Here is a 17,182-nt window from a genome sequence, read left to right on the forward strand (position 1 = left end):
TCATGGTTCTATTAAGTGCTGTGCATTTTTCTCCTGAAAGACAACTCCAAGACTGGGCTAAGAGCATATTCACCTGATGCTCAGGTACTCAAAAGTGCTGATGGAACAAATTAACCAATCAATTCCTCATCTGTTTCTGCCAATTACTGCACATGAGAACAGCAGCCCAAACAAGCCCAGGGTACCTGTCATGCAGGCTGTCTTCTTGCTCCTGTGGACATGCTTGCTTTTATATCAGCTTCTGTTACATAGGTTTTTAGGAATGAGTCAGATGCTTTCAAAGGAATGCTAAGTCTTAAAATCACTAAACAGATTCTCAGCAGATGGTGGTGGCAGGGAAAGCAATTTTTCGGTCTCTCTGAATGGCTACATGGGAACAGAAAACAACTAGACAGAAAGACCAGAGCTCTGGGCAACACAACAAAACAAGATGACAAGACACCCCACAAGCCCCAGCCTCAGCCCTAGCCACTATACAGAAAAATAGTTATGGACCTCTATGAAACTAGATTTCCCAAATTCTGTCTCATTTAAAATTGAAGGGAAAATAACTTCTGCAAAAATGAGCAGGAGAGTCAAATCTCATAAAAATCATTGTAAGAGGAAAAATAATAAGCAGAATAATATACCTACAATAAAAATAAAAACATACCAGGAAAGTGTGCACACACAACAGGTTAAAATTGTAGCAGATTTCAAAATGAGGTTAAAAACCTTTAAGAAAATGATAAAATACAGGACACAACAACATAAATCAGAATTAGAATAACTCAGAAATGAGTGTCAGGACTCACAAAAGACTTAGAAATTAAAAAAACATTATTTCATAAATGAAGACTAAATTTGAAGGAACAGAAGACGGAATAAACATAATAGACAATGCCTTAAGAGAAATAGAAGGAAAAAATTTTTAAGTGAAAAGAAAAAAGAAATATGAAGGGATTCAAGAGGATGTGACAAATACCGAAGACAGGCAAAAATCAAACATTTGAGTAACAAGTGCCTAAAGAAAGCCAAATCAAATATGAAAAATACTAGTATAGGAAAGCTTTCCTGAAATAAAAACTGAGTTGAAACTATACTATGAGAATAGTGACCAAGAATAACCAACACTGCCATGGACTGAATGCTTGTATCTCCCCAAAACTCATATGTGGAGGCCCCAGTGTTACAGTATGTGGAGGCTGGGGCTTTGGGAGGTAATTAGGTCAAGCGGGTGGAGCCCTAACGAATGGGATTAGTGCCCTAATCAGATACACAAGGGAGATGATTTCTCTCTCTGACATGTGAGGACACAGCAAGACGACAACCCCCTGTAAACCGGGAAGAGTGCCTCCCTGAGAACTGACCCATGCTGGAACCTGATCTTGGACTTCTCCCCTCCAGAAGAACTGTGAGAAATCTTGTTTTAGCTACTCAGCAGCATGAGCTAAGTAAGGCAAAACACAAGCTAGTAAAATTACTGGAAAATGATGAAGAGAAGAAAACCTTTTGGGTATTTAGGAAAACAAACAAACAGACAAACAAACAAATGCATGGCACAACACTTCATGCCAGAAGAAAATGAAGATACATATTTAAAATGCTAAAAAACAAAGTGTGAGCCAAGGATTTTATATCCAGCAAAAATGACCTTAAGTATAAAGGACACAAACTATTATCAGTAAGAATCTCAGGGACTATTATTCTCATGAGCACTTCTTGAGGGATCTACTAGAAAATAACCTTTAGATAACAAAGTGACAGGAGAGACAGAAGGATGATGGGCAGCACTGAATTTATGGTTATGAAGTCTGAGAGGGGGGATATACAATGCAATGTGCATATGCTTCAACACTGTAGGCACAATACAGCCACCTTTAGAATGGGGAGAAACGGGAGAGCATATGCAACCGTACTCCAAAACCCTTAATGTTTTCAGGAATCCTAGTGTGGTAGTACTGGCATCTTTATTCCTGGACTTTTGTGCAATATGGGATAAAACAAGTGAGTAATTATGGGATATTATAATTAAATAATTTCCTATATGCTTAAGAGCCAGGATTACTAGGTGGAGGAAATGGTATACAAATGTGACAGAGAAGAGGTCAAGCAAAAGCTTGAGGACCTCAAATTAAGTATCAATGTAAGTGTGGAAGTATCAATATAAACTCATTAAATATTGTATCATCATATACAAATTGCATATATGTACATAAATGCACATATAAATTTATATGCAAATTATATATACACATAATATAAACATGTATATGTAAATACATGACTGTGTGTGTATATATATATATACACACATACACACACATACACATATATACACATACATATACATATAAATAATCTGTCCAAGGAAAAGGCCCAGAAATAAGTTAGTAGCAGCAATGATCATTCTTAGCTTCGATCATTCTTAGATCAAGTTGTCTTAAAACACACTTTCATAATTAAAAGAAACCAAGACTTCTTGGAGAGACAACTGATTCTGGGCCTGGGGAAAAAATGTATGAGATGACACTGGACACTTTGTAATACTAGATAGCAATCAAAGACATCACATCAAAAGGTCTCAGGAACAAAGATTTCCACTGCCTAAAGATGGGATAACTGAGCCTCAACAATATTAACTGCAATGGATTAAGACCCATTAAATGGGTTTGAATCAATTACTTCATACTGATTTTAAGAAAAGAATGGATCATCCTCTGAGAATGATAGGGAATCTATTTACTAAAAATTGATGAAGAAAGGAATTAAGTATTTTTCCTGCCTTCTCCATATGAATTGAATCACTAGGGAAGTAATAGTAGATGAGTAGAGTTATCTCTTTATAGAAGCATTTTAACTAACAAATGAAAAAGATGTGCAAAATATCATTTTGCTACTGTGAATGAATAAACAGGTATAGGTAGTAAGCATCAATGGCTGTCAGGATCATCTGTGCCTCCCACAGTCTTAGCAGACACTAACTTTTGTCTTGTCAGGGAAACTGAACCCAAGTTTGATACAGTCTCAGGAGTCAATTGCTCATTTCCAGGAAGTATAGAGGATGGAGGAGTATGTTCAACTGCATCGAGTACATGTAGTCAGCAAAATGCAAACTGAGGAAAATTCAGAGATGGCCCAGGTTCTTCAAATAAATCATGAGAAAATGAAAGGGATGGGAGAGGAATCCTATAGATTAAAAGAGACTATACAAACATTTTCCAGATGGGTAAGACTAAACTATCAGGCCTAGGGATACACATTTGTGTATTCCATAAAAAATACTACAAAAGTTAGAATAATTAGTACTTATGGGACACGAGTGGAGGGAGGTCTTGGGGTAGGGGACAAAGTTATCTTGGCTGAGGAGGTCCTTCCTTTATCCTGCCACCTACTTCCCCAATGTAACATCTTGATTGTAGAACTATTTTACAAGCTAATCGAAGAATCTCTTACAGAACTATTTGCATAAAACAAATATGTAAAGAAAAGTTTTCAGAATGTATCGATAGTTACCTAAGAATTTATCCATGGATTCATACATCTGTTCTTGATTGATAACACTGTCGTTTGAAAACTTCATCAGTTTTCTTAGTCTGAAAGTGCTAATTTTTCTTATGGCTAGGCAATTTTGAGGAGAAACTGACTCTATCTTTTATAGTTTTTGGTCTATGGTTCTGTTTAGAGAAAGTGATGTGGCTAACAGATAAACCATCATCTGAGGATGAAAAATTATCAACAGCCTGAGAGTTACAATTTTCATCTGTTGTACACAGTTGGTTTGCTTTCTTCAGTGTTTTGGGAAAGTTCCATTTTACTTTCTTTTTTTCTCTTAAACCTCAAAGAACTAGTAGCCCTTTGCTTTCTTACTCTTGACTTGGAGGGAATTTCAATGTCATCAGTCTCATCACTAATATCACTATTGCCATTTCTTTTCACAGATTTCAGGGCCATGTTCTCAGAATGTAATTGTTTTGAAAGTAGTCCATTTCGTTGGACATCAGGCTTTCTATCATCACCAGTATTTATTTTCACATAGTTTTCTGTTACAGGATCTTCAGATCTATCCATGGACGGCTTACACTGCACACCATTCGTAGAGAATCCCTGTGTTGTATACTGTGTGGGAAAGATGACATCATTGTCTTCTGATTCTGTGACATCCCCTAAACTGCAGCAGTGATCAGCTGCATTTTAGAAAATTTTCTCACCATCAGATTCAGAAGAAATACTCTGGTCTAAAATCACTTTTATCAAAATTATATTTTTCACTTGGATTTAGGATGTTAGCTAATTTCTGGTATTCTTTAGTACCAAGGGAGTCGTGGCTTTTCTGACAACAAGCATCTTTGGCTTCTGTTGAAAGGCATGTGGGCTGTTCATCAGAACTTTCATCAGAGGCGGTATTTCCATCACTGGCCTCAACGGCTTCACACTTTGTCTCAGACAACTTGGAGAAACCGCACTGGAGTAAGGAAAGCTGTCTGGGAGAGCCTGCAGCTTGACGTGCGCCAGGTGCTTCCTTCTTCACAGCCTTGACCCCCGAGTCGCCCAGCGGTTCCTCATCGCTGAAGTCACTGCAGGGATCACGCCCTTCTTCGGTCAGCAGCTCCGGGGGCTGCTCTGGATCTCGGTGTCCCCGATTCTCAGGGTCCCTCAGCTGTCCACGAGCAATGACAGAAAACGTTAGACAACATCACAATGAGATGTCAAATCATCATGCTGGAAGGGAACTGAATTAGGGCACAAGTGTGTCACTTGATCCTTTCTGGAAGTACAGTTAATAAGCAAACGTAAAGGATTTAACATCACACTTTGGCACACTATTTGCTCTTTTCAAGTTGAGTACTTTCCAAAACAAATACGTTTAAGCGAGAATACCACATAATCAAATTATTTATAAGGAAAATACAGAGCAGAGTGGTCAGCCTCTCAGATGCAGGAACCAATTCCTGGACTCAGAAGAGAAAAGTATACAACTTGCTTTCTGCAGGTCAGCAGATTCTTGAAATACGCCTTAAAAAATGTGTAGGAGTTAAAGAATTCACAACGCGACAATATAACTACTGATTAAAAATAAGATCTGACAGGATCATGACCACAAGACATTCAGAAAATACTGAAGATGTTTTGAAGTAAAATTTACTACAAATATAAATTCAGTATTTATTTTCTCATATCAATCAGAGCTAAATACATCTTTCAGTTTCTTAAAACCAAGGCTTCATTAGTAAAAGATTTAGAGAATGTATCATCCAGTAATTTGATATGCAGGTATTTCTACAGAGAAAAATATTCATCCCATATTTCAAATCACTGGGTACAAATTTATAGTTAAACTGCTAAAAACAAACAAGAAAAAACAGGCAATAACAAAAAACTTTCAACACATATTCTTTACTTTTAAAAAGGCCTTAGGATGACAATACAGATTTTGTAGTATGTGACATGACAAGCTACTGAAAGGATCCCAAGATCAAGTACTCAAATAAAATTATCTGCTTGAGTCAGAGTGATTTTGATGTTTGGATTTAGTAATCATAAACACACAGATTACTATTTTTCCATTTAATTTATTGTTTAGTAAAAATTATTTATTTAAGGTTGGATCAGTTCCCTATGCAAGGACCAATTTTTTTAATGCAGTAGAAATTTTTTTAATATATAGGTGTTGGGGGCAAGGTGACACTTATAAATTGGATGTCACACTCAGTGAGACACCATTTATCATGTACTTGCACTGAACATGGTATGATCTCTAGTAATTGCATGTGAGATCACATATTAGACCCCATTTAATTTTGGATGGACAGTTTGGTATAGCTGAAATTCCAGTTTGGATATAAATGCCTGATGACTGCTCCTGAATTTGTTATGACATGAAATGTTAAATTACCCTAAATTATTAATTTCACTGACAGTCCTCTAACTTTGTGTCCTTGAATTTTTTTAGAAGATTTTTTCTTTACTCACTGAAAAATGAGAGAGAAAGGAAAAGAAACTTAAGATGGTCATGGCACGTGTTTTCCAAGTTCCGCGCTACAGACGCAGGAGCTGCTCACCGTTCCCGGGCTGCGCACTGGAGGCTCCTCTTTCAGCCATGTTGTGGCCGTCAGGACCCCCACTTCCACTTGGCCTTCCCTCTAGAGAATGCAAGTAACTGAGTAAAATACAGGGGAAAAACCAGATAAACGGCAGCAATGTACACTAAAACCTGGGGTTGGGCAAGGAAAACTGAGTGTAGCTTGCTTAGTTCTACTTTTCAATTTGCTATAAGGACTCACATGCAGTTTACAGAACATTAAAATTCTCCTAAGTTGCAGGTAGTGGAGAGGTACAGCGGGAGCAGCAGGGCCTGGCACACACTCTCACTTCTTGCCTCAAAGCTGACTTTCCCGGAGTGAAGACTAGCACTACTTTGCAGCCAACTCCACAGAAACGTCTCATGAGGCTGGGGGGAGACTGAGAAATGCCATGGATTTGCTCAATAATGATCCATAAGTACTATAGGTAAAGATACCTATAGTAACCATGTCTATGCAATATTTATAGGAAGGACATAATATCAACATTTCAAACACCACAGATAATGTGGAGTGTTGGGAACTGCACAATCTAGTCTATATTGCTAGTGTATTTGTTATTCATACTCATTTAAACACTTTCACTGATTCCTGCAGCATAGTAGGCATCAAAATGAAAGGTCCATCTAATATGAAACTAAAAAACTCTTAATTATATAACAGGCTTGCTACATCTTTTGGGAAACTTCACGTTTTTAAAACTTTTGGTATAGCATTTAGCAGAGGTATTAATGGCCTAGATTCTAGAATATTAAATTCTCCTTTAAAAGGAAACCAGCTTATTTCTCTTTTTAAGGCTTTCTTTGTTACCAGGACAGGCACAGTGGTACTGCCAGGCCAGTTACCAATGCCTGATTCAGGAGGACACGGACACACCAGTGGTCCCAGCCGCTTGGTATCTGGGCAACAACTGGGCATCTCCTCCGCAGAACCAGAGAATAGATAAAGAGCTCCTGAGCTGCCATGAGGTCCCTTCTCCGGTGGCCTGGGGTCGACCACGGGCCGGGGTGGGCAGCCTCCTTCCCGGTCCTGCCTGTATCTCCTCAGTGGAAGCCCAGGGGCTGCGACAGATGCAACCGACAGCGCCAGCAGCCGTCAAGCTGCCAGGACCCCGCTGACGGGGGACGGCTACTCCGGTCTGAGCACCCTGGAGTCAGGCTCGTCTCAGACCCCATACTGGACCCATCAGCAGCTGGTTGCTGCCCCCGCGCCCTCCCCCTTCTCCACTGCCACTCCGGCCCGGACCACCATACCCAGCTGAACTGCCACAGTGTCCTCCCCGGTGCCCTGCCTCTGCTCAGAACTACAGTCTAAGTCCCTGGGTTCAGTCCGGGGAACACAGAGCAGACCGCGTCTCTGTTCGCTCAGAAGCCTCTGGGCTCTAAGTTGAGAACAGCAGTAAGAGTCCGAGGCGCACGGCCGGCCTGCTTGACCCGAGTGCTCCGCGCAGAGCCCTTTTGGCGGCGGCAGCCCTCAAACCCGTGCCCGCCTCCAGGGAGAACCCCGTGTGCCAGAAGGGCATTTCACAGCATGCCATACTGTAAGTTCTGTCTCAAAGTCACAGCCACAGTTCCGCATGACGGGGCTTCCTGTCGTCTCTCTGTTACCACCTTTTGCTCTCTTGATCTTCACTCTGGCCATTCTGGCCTCCCTGCCATTTCAAAATTGTGCTGGGCAGGCTCCTCTGTGGAAGCAAATCTCCTCCTCATCTCTCCAAAGAACCAAGGACACCTCACAGCGAGCGCTTCCCCGGCCACTTCACCTACGACTACAATGCTGACAGCCTCCCTACGTCTCCTGTCTGCGCTGTTCTATACTGAGATATAATTCACACAAACACTGTGTACATGCAGGGTGTGCGCTGCTGATCTGACACACTTGTATACTGCAATATGTAACCACCTGAGCTTTAGGGGACACCTCTGTCACATAATTATCACTTCGTATATATATAATATAGTACTGCCGGCTATAATCACTACACTGTGCAATAGATCTCCAGAACTTACTCATCTTCTACCTGCTCCATTTCTATCCTTAGAACCTATCATCATCATATACTATATGCTTCACTTATTTTTTATTACTTGTCTCTCCCAAACAGACTATACATTTTTTGTGGGTAGGATTTTTTGTCTGTTTTATTCATTTCTCTATGCCTAGCTCTGTGATGTACAGGACCTGACATTTAGCATATATCAGAAAGTATCTGTGAAGTCAACTCTCAATATCTATTTCTAAAGGGAAACCATGATATAGACAACAGAAAGTCAATGCAAAATACAACTAAATTGTCCCAACTCATTAGATTAAAAGTGTTCTATAAATTCAAATTTCTACATCTTAAAACATTTTATAAGGGATTTTCTACAACCTTTAAAAATTAAAAACATAGCACAGGGAATAAAATACTTATTTTATAATATGTGCTTCCATTATACAGGACTTGGAACAATCATATTTTAAAACATCACCTGGCCAAAAGCAGCATGCATTTAATGAGGCCTGAATAAATTTGGATCCTCTTGGTAACAAATGAGCAATTTTAATTCAAAATTTCATCACTGAATGCTGACAGTATGCCTGGCAAGAACTTAAGTACGTTTTACTGCAAACAAAATATAACATGTGGAGGGTCCTGCTACTAATAAACAACCCTGGAGGAAAAACAAGATACACTTAGGACAATGAGAGAGCAAGACAACTTTCCATGTGACTTAACATACTGAATGTCTTACTTCACACTTTAACAATGGAATAGGTGGCTGCTCTGACAAACTGAAACACTGAACTATTTAATATATGGCAGAAGACAGGACAAGTCATACAGTGCTAATACGTTTTGTGGATAATAATCTCAGATTAGAAACATGAGTACAGGCTGGAGGTGGGGTGGTACTTTGAGATGGAGGCAGGATCTGAGGGGGTCCTGGAAGGCAAAAAATGCTGCTGATTACAGAAGAGGAACTGGGGGAAGGAAGTCTGAAAGCAGCAGCATATTCAATAGAAAAGACAGAGAAAGGGGACCTTTAAATGGGCCCCTCAATTTAGAATAGTTACTGTAACAGAGAAACTCAGCTGTGAAGACATTGTATAATAGTTGTAATATTCATAGGACACAAATAATATATACCTTCTTCTTCCCCATCCAGCAGTGATCACTTTGAAGTGCCACAGATCTTGCTTAACATGCTCACTGATGGTAATGCTCATTATGTTTAAGTGTTCCCTTCCGCCTCCCATCAAGATGGTGTAAGTCAGGACAGGGACCAATTGTTCCTGTTTTTACAGTACTGTTTTAGGTCAATAAATGACTTACATGAAAGTTTTACTACAAAGTCCTGGAAGTTAAGGGAAATATCCTTAAGTTTCCTAGGACTCAGTTCCCTCATTTTTATGATAAGGAGGTTAACAAGGACAACAGTCCAGGACTTTATGATGCTCATGTCCACATCAACTAGAAAATAGGTTAAAAGCCTTTGTATTCTGGTGTGTGAAAAAATTTAAAGGATTTTTTCAAAGGATATAAATATCTTGTTTGGAGAATACGAAACATTTGTATGCTGAAGATAAACACAAGTGAGAGAGTTTGAAATATTGGTGTGGAATTTTTATTGGGAACAGAAAACAAAAATCTTCATGAAACATGAGAGTGCATCTCAGGGAGTATTTGGTAACTTTTAACCAAAACACATTTAAAATTTTTGTTTTATTTAGGAAAGTCTCTTTTTAGTTCTTGACTTCAACAGCTATTTAAAAAAATAATACGTTTCTCTTTGCCAGTCTGAAAATGGCCCTGGAGGTCACACTATCTAGTATATGTACATATCTAGTATATGTATACATCTAGTGTGTGTACATTATTTATGACTATATACGAGAAGAATCTTACTTTAAAGGTACAATAATACAATAATGCATTTCTTATTTCTCTAAAAGTAGAAATTCTCAACACAAGGCATTTTTTATAACAAAAACCAAACATTTCTCTGAAAAGGCACCAGAAATTATATTTCAAGTTTCCTAAGGAGAAAAATGTGTTTAAAATATTATTGAAAATGTCAGAGAACAATTTCACACCTCCAGGATGTCCCTGGTAAGACAAGAGCCTTGGGACCGTAGTCTGAAGAGGTTACAGACCCCAAAGAGCTCTCCTCAATGCTGTTTTGATCCTTGAACTGCTTCAAAATATCGCCTGGCATTTTCGCTTCCAACTACCACACAGTGAAGTTGCTAGAAAAGAAAAAACACAAGATATTTTTGAAGGGTTTGCTCCAACAATATGTCAGAATTTCCTGGCATTCCCCATATATATACAGCTTTAGCTGTAGCAGGCAGAATCTACTTAGGCAGGAAATTTTACTTTCATTTCCCTGGCAGATGTTACCATTATGGTGAAACGATAATAATCTGGCCAGTGTTACTGAAGAGAGCTGACATTCCCTATTTAATCTGTTTTCTACCAACTGAGTCAAGATTATATCTCCATGAAACACCCACCTGATATAATATGTCTAATAATAAAGGCATACATCTGAGTAAGCATTTCTCCTTCCTAGACTATTATTACAATAGCAACTACTAAAACTGACAAAAATAACTACCGTATCACCAAAATTAGATTATGATCTAAAATAATTGTATGCTAAACCTGTGGGTGTCAAAAAGTAAACCACTGTTTAGAAACATTACATCTTTGAAACAATTTTGAATGCAGAAAGAACACTGACGTGGAACCTGTGAGGCCATATACCACTTTAGTATCAACGTTACTGTGCGTTTTTATTTACCGGAAATTTTACTAAATGTTATGTAAATAAAATCTGATCAACCCCATGTATACTTTAAAATTTCTTGGCAGAAACAAATGCACAGAAGGGAAAATAACTTCAGCCTAATGTTGATGGAAGGATTAGTAAGAAGTAATACTCTTTTGTGATTATCATCAGAGTTGATTTGCACTGTAATACATCACTCTAGGCAGTGAAAATAATTCTTAATAATAGCTGCTATTTATTGAACACTTACTACATGCGTACCAGTTTTACATTCTTGCATTTAATTCCTACAACCCTAAAAGATATATATATATATATATATATATTTTTTTTTTAATAATTATTTTTTATTGAAGGGTAGTTGACACACAGTATTACATTACATGAGTTTCAAGTGTACAACACAGTGGTAGAACATTTATATACATAATTCTAGGTTCCAGCTATCACCCTACCAGGCTGTTACAATATCTTGACTATATTCCTTATGCTATACATTACATCCCGGTTACTAATTTATTTTACCATTGGAAGTCTGTCCTTTTTTTTTTTTTTTTTTTTTTTTTTTGTTTGTGAGGGCATCTCTCATATTTATTGATCAAATGGTTGTTAACGACAATAAAATTCTGTATAGGGGAGTCAATGCTCAATGCACAATCATTAATCCACCCCAAGCCTAATTTTTGTCAGTCTCCAATCTTCTGAGGCATAACAAACAAGTTTTTACATGGAGAACAAATTCTTACATAATGAATAAGTTACATAGTGAACAGTACAAGGGCAGTCATCACAGAAACTTTCGGTTTTGCTCATGCATTATGAACTCTAAACAGTCAGTTCAAATATGAATACTCATTTGGTTTTTATACTTGATTTATATGTGGATACCACATTTCTCTCTTTATTATTATTATTATTATTATTATTTTTTTTTTTTTTAATAATTATTTTTTATTGAAGGGTAGTTGACACACAGTATTACATTACATGAGTTTCAAGTGTACAACACAGTGGTAGAACATTTATATACATAATTCTAGGTTCCAGCTATCACCCTACCAGGCTGTTACAATATCTTGACTATATTCCTTATGCTATACATTACATCCCGGTTACTAATTTATTTTACCATTGGAAGTCTGTCCTTTTTTTTTTTTTTTTTTTTTTTTTTGTTTGTGAGGGCATCTCTCATATTTATTGATCAAATGGTTGTTAACGACAATAAAATTCTGTATAGGGGAGTCAATGCTCAATGCACAATCATTATTCCACCCCAAGCCTAATTTTTGTCAGTCTCCAATCTTCTGAGGCATAACAAACAAGTTTTTACATGTAGAACAAATTCTTACATAATGAATAAGTTACATAGTGAACAGTACAAGGGCAGTCATCACAGAAACTTTCGGATTTGCTCATGCATTATGAACTATAAACAGTCAGTTCAAATATGAATACTCATTTGGTTTTTATACTTGATTTATATGTGGATACCACATTTCTCTCTTTATTATTATTATTTTTAATAAAATGCTGAAGTGGTAGGTAGATACAAGATAAAGGTAGAAAACATAGTTTAGTGTTGTAAGAGAGCACATGTAGATGATCAGGTGTGTGCCTGTAGACTATGTGTTAATCCAAGCTAGACCAGGGCAATAAAACATCCACGTATGCAGAACATTTCTCTCAGAACGGGGGGGTGAGGTTCTAAGCCTCACCTCTGTTGATCCCCAATTTCTCACCTGATGGCCCCCCTGCGACTGTGCCTGTCTTAGGTTGTTCCTCCCTTGAGGAATCTTACCCGTCTCTGGCTAACCAGTCATCTTCCGGGGCCATACAGGGAAATGTGAAGTTGGTAAGTGAGAGAGAAGCCTTATTGTTTGAAAAAGTTAGCTTTTTACTTCTTTGCATATTTATGCCCTGTGGCTTCTATGCCCAGCATTTGTCTTGAGGTATCTTTACCACTTGGAAGAATTATGATACTCGGTAAATTTGATATGAGGCACGAATTCTATTTAAGGGTTGTAATTAGGAAGGAAGAAGAAAAGCTATAGAAGTAGCAGGCGGAAGAAAACATGGGAAGATTGATTATTTCTTTGATATATCTTCTTGTAGAGTAACTTCAGCATGTACAGGTTTTAAGCTACTACTTAAATTGCACACACACATTAACATAATAGGAGTATAGTTACATAACCAAAGCATATCTGTAATTACCAGCCATCTGCAGTGAAACCAAGAAAACCAGTTAGGCACCTTAGGCATTTGTGAATGATTTGTGAAATCTATGATATGGTGGATATTGTCCAACTGAACTTGAACAGTCTGAAAGAAATCAGACAAATTAAAACAACCCATTCCTGGGGACTGTTCACATGCCATATGTTCTTTTAACAGTAAGTAGTTTGTAGTTGTAAGACTTTGGAGCGCTACAATTTGCACTTCTCCAAATTCTTGGTTGAGTTCCAACAGTATAGATCCAGTCCAATTTTGTTGTTTTACTGTATGCACAGGCCAGCTTAGATATCTCCTTCATCATTCCCATGGCAAGTCCAGGAACTGGTGGGATGAGTGCATCTACAGCTGTAGCAGTGCGTGGATATTTGTTGGGGTTTTTTGATGATCATCTTCTGGCATGAGTCTTCCAGAGAGTGCAGATGTTGGAAGTTCTTTTTCATATCGTATCTTAGTTCATTTTCGGGGTAGCCCAATTAGGCTTTGATCCTCTGTATAAACACAAACAGACCCTTTGCCTACACTTTTATATGCCCTTTACACCCTTGTGTAGAACTCGTTGGAGGTTACCACACAGAAACTGCCCTTTTTTTTTTTTTCTATCACTAATCTACACTTACATGACGAATATTATGTTTACTAGGCTCTCCCCTATAAACCCCTTTACAGTCACTGTCCATCAGCATAGCAAAATGTTGTAGAATCACTACTTGCCTTCTCTGTGTTGTACAGCCCTCCCTTTTCTCCTACTCTCCCCATGCATGTTAATCATAATACCCCCCTACTTCTCCCCCCCTTATCCCTCCCTACCCACCCATCCTCCCCAGTCCCTTTCCCTTTGGTACCTGTTAGTCCATTCTTGAGTTCTGTGATTCTGCTGCTGTTTTGTTCCTTCAGTTTTTCCTTTGTTCTTATATTCCACAGATAAGTGAAATCATTTGGTATTTCTCTTTCTCCGCTTGGCTTGTTTCACTGAGCATAATACCCTCCAGCTCCATCCATGTTGCTCCAAATGATTGGATTTGCCCTTTTCTTATGGCTGAGTAGTATTCCATTGTGTATATGTACCACCTCTTCTTTATCCATTCATCTATTGATGGACATTTAGGTTGCTTCCAATTCTTGGCTATTGTAAATAGTGCTGCGATAAACATAGGGGTGCATCTGTCTTTCTCAAACTTGATTGCTGCGTTCTTAGGGTAAATTCCTAGGAGTGGAATTCCTGGGTCAAATGGTAAGTCTGTTCTGAGCATTTTGATGTACCTCCATACTGCTTTCCACAATGGTTGAACTAACTTACATTCCCACCAGCAGTGTAGGAGGGTTCCCCTTTCTCCACAGCCTCGCCAACATTTGTTGTTGTTTGTCTTTTGGATGGCAGCCATCCTTACTGGTGTGAGGTGATACCTCATTGTAGTTTTAATTTGCATTTCTCTGATAATTAGCGATGTGGAGCATCTTTTCATGTGTCTGTTGGCCATCTGTATTTCTTTTTTGGAGAACTGTCTCTTCAGTTCCTCTGCCCATTTTTCAATTGGGTTATTTGTTTTTTGTTTGTTGAGGCGTGAGAGCTCCTTATATATTCTGGACGTCAAGCCTTTATCGGATGTGTCATTTTCAAATATATTCTCCCATACTGTAGGGATCCTTCTTGTTCTATTGATGGTGTCTTTTGCTGTACAGAAGCTTTTCAGCTTAATATAGTCCCACTTACTCATTTTTGCTGTTGTTTTCCTTGCCCGGGGAGATATGTTCAAGAAGAGGTCACTCATGTTTATGTCTAAGAGGTTTGTGCCTATGTTTTCTTCCAAGAGTTTAATGGTTTCATGGCTTACATTCAGGTCTTTGATCCATTTTGAGTTTACTTTTGTATATGGGGTTAGACAATGGTCCAGTTTCATTCTCCTACATGTAGCTGTCCAGTTTTGCCAGCACCACCTGTTGAAGAGACTGTCATTTTGCCATTGTATGTCCATGGCTCCTTTATCAAATATTAATTGACCATATATGTCTGGGTTAATGTCTGGATTCTCTAGTCTGTTCCATTGGTCTGTGGCTCTGCTCTTGTGCCAGTACCAAATTGTCTTGATTACTATGGCTTTATAGTAGAGCTTGAAGTTGGGGAGTGAGATCCCCCCTACTTTATTCTTCTTTCTCAGGATTGCTTTGGCTATTCGGGGTCTTTGGTGTTTCCATATGAATTTTTGAATTATTTGTTCCAGTTCATTGAAGAATGTTGCTGGTAGTTTCATAGGGATTGCATCAAATCTGTATATTGCTTTGGGCAGGATGGCCATTTTAACGATATTAATTCTTCCTAGCCACGAGCATGGGATGAGTTTCCATCTGTTAGTGTCCCCTTTAATTTCTCTTAAGAGTGACTTGTAGTTTTCAGAGTATAAGTCTTTCACTTCTTTGGTTAGGTTTATTCCTAGGTATTTTATTTTTTTTGATGCAATTGTGAATGGAGTTGTTTTCCTGATTTCTCTTTCTGTTGGTTCATTGTTAGTATATAGGAAAGCCACAGATTTCTGTGTGTTGATTTTGTATCCTGCAACTTTGCTGTATTCCGATATCAGTTCTAGTAGTTTTGGGGTGGAGTCTTTAGGGTTTTTTATGTACAGTATCATGTCATCTGCAAATAGTGACAGTTTAACTTCTTCTTTACCAATCTGGATTCCTTGTATTTCTTTATTTTGTCTGATTGCCGTAGCTAGGACCTCCAGTACTATGTTAAATAACAGTGGAGAGAGTGGGCATCCCTGTCTAGTTCCCGATCTCAGCGGAAATGCTTTCAGCTTCTCGCTGTTCAATATAATGTTGGCTGTGGGTTTATCATAGATGGCCTTTATTATGTTGAGGTACTTGCCCTCTATTCCCATTTTGCTGAGAGTTTTTAACATGAATGGATGTTGAACTTTGTCAAATGCTTTTTCAGCATCTATGGAGATGATCATGTGGTTTTTGTCTTTCTTTTTGTTAATGTGGTGGATGATGTTGATGGACTTTCGAATGTTGTACCATCCTTGCATCCCTGGGATGAATCCCACTTGGTCATGGTGTATGATCCTTTTGATGTATTTTTGAATTCGGTTTGCTAATATTTTGTTGAGTATTTTTGCATCTACGTTCATCAGGGATATTGGTCTGTAGTTTTCTTTTTTGGTGGGGTCTTTGCCTGGTTTTGGTATTAGGGTGATGTTAGCTTCATAGAATGAGTTTGGGAGTATCCCCTCCTCCTCTATTTTTTGGAAGACTTTAAGGAGAATGGGTATTATGTCTTCCCTGTATGTCTGATAAAATTCCGAGGTAAATCCATCTGGCCCGGGGGTTTTGTTCTTTGGTAGTTTTTTGATTACCTCTTCAATTTCGTTGCTGGTAATTGGTCTGTTTAGATTTTCTGTTTCTTCCTGGGTCAATCTTGGAAGGTTATATTTTTCTAGGAAGTTGTCCATTTCTCCTAGGTTTCCCAGCTTGTTAGCATATAGGTTTTCATAGTATTCTCCAATAATTCTTTGCATTTCCGTGGGGTCCGTCGTGATTTTTCCTTTCTCGTTTCTGATACTGTTGATTTGTGTTGACTCTCTTTTCTTCTTAATAAGTCTGGCTAGAGGCTTATCTATTTTGTTTATTTTCTCGAAGAACCAGCTCTTGGTTTCATTGATTTTTGCTATTGTTTTATTCTTCTCAATTTTATTTATTTCTTCTCTGATCTTTATTATGTCCCTCCTTCTGCTGACCTTAGGCCTCATCTGTTCTTCTTTTTCCAATTTCGATAATTGTGACATTAGACCATTCATTTGGGATTGCTCTTCCTTTTTTAAATATGCTTGGATTGCTATATACTTTCCTCTTAAGACTGCTTTTGCTGCGTCCCACAGAAGTTGGGGCTTAGTGTTGTTGTTGTCATTTGTTTCCATATATTGCTGGATCTCCATTTTGATTTGGTCATTGATCCATTGATTATTTAGGAGTGTGTTGTTAAGCCTCCATGTGTTTGTGAGCCTCTTTGCTTTCTTTGTACAGTTTATTTCTAGTTTTATGCCTTTGTGGTCTGAAAAGTTGGTTGGTAGGATTTCAATCTTTTGGAATTTTCTGAGGCTCTTTTTG

The 17,182-nt window shown here is 38.3% G+C and overlaps 1 protein-coding gene across 20 annotated transcripts in view; it reads right to left on the reverse strand.

Annotated features, from left to right (window-relative positions):
- LOC118917158 (spermatogenesis-associated protein 31E1-like) overlaps window positions 1-17,182 on the reverse strand; it is a 227,002-nt gene that overhangs the window by 78,826 nt on the left and 130,994 nt on the right. For 19 of the 20 annotated variants that reach the window (XR_008996443.1, XR_008996448.1, XR_008996437.1 and 16 more), the window contains one exon: window positions 9,658-10,295. The exons of the other annotated variant lie outside the window; for it this stretch is intronic. The gene's annotated coding sequence lies outside the window, so the exon portion shown is untranslated. Of the gene's footprint in view, window positions 1-9,657; window positions 10,296-17,182 lie in introns of those variants that run through there. 20 annotated transcript variants of the gene reach the window in all.

The sequence above is a fragment of the Manis pentadactyla genome, chromosome 3 (genome assembly GCF_030020395.1).
Source record: "Manis pentadactyla isolate mManPen7 chromosome 3, mManPen7.hap1, whole genome shotgun sequence".
Classification (NCBI taxonomy): domain Eukaryota; kingdom Metazoa; phylum Chordata; class Mammalia; order Pholidota; family Manidae; genus Manis; species Manis pentadactyla.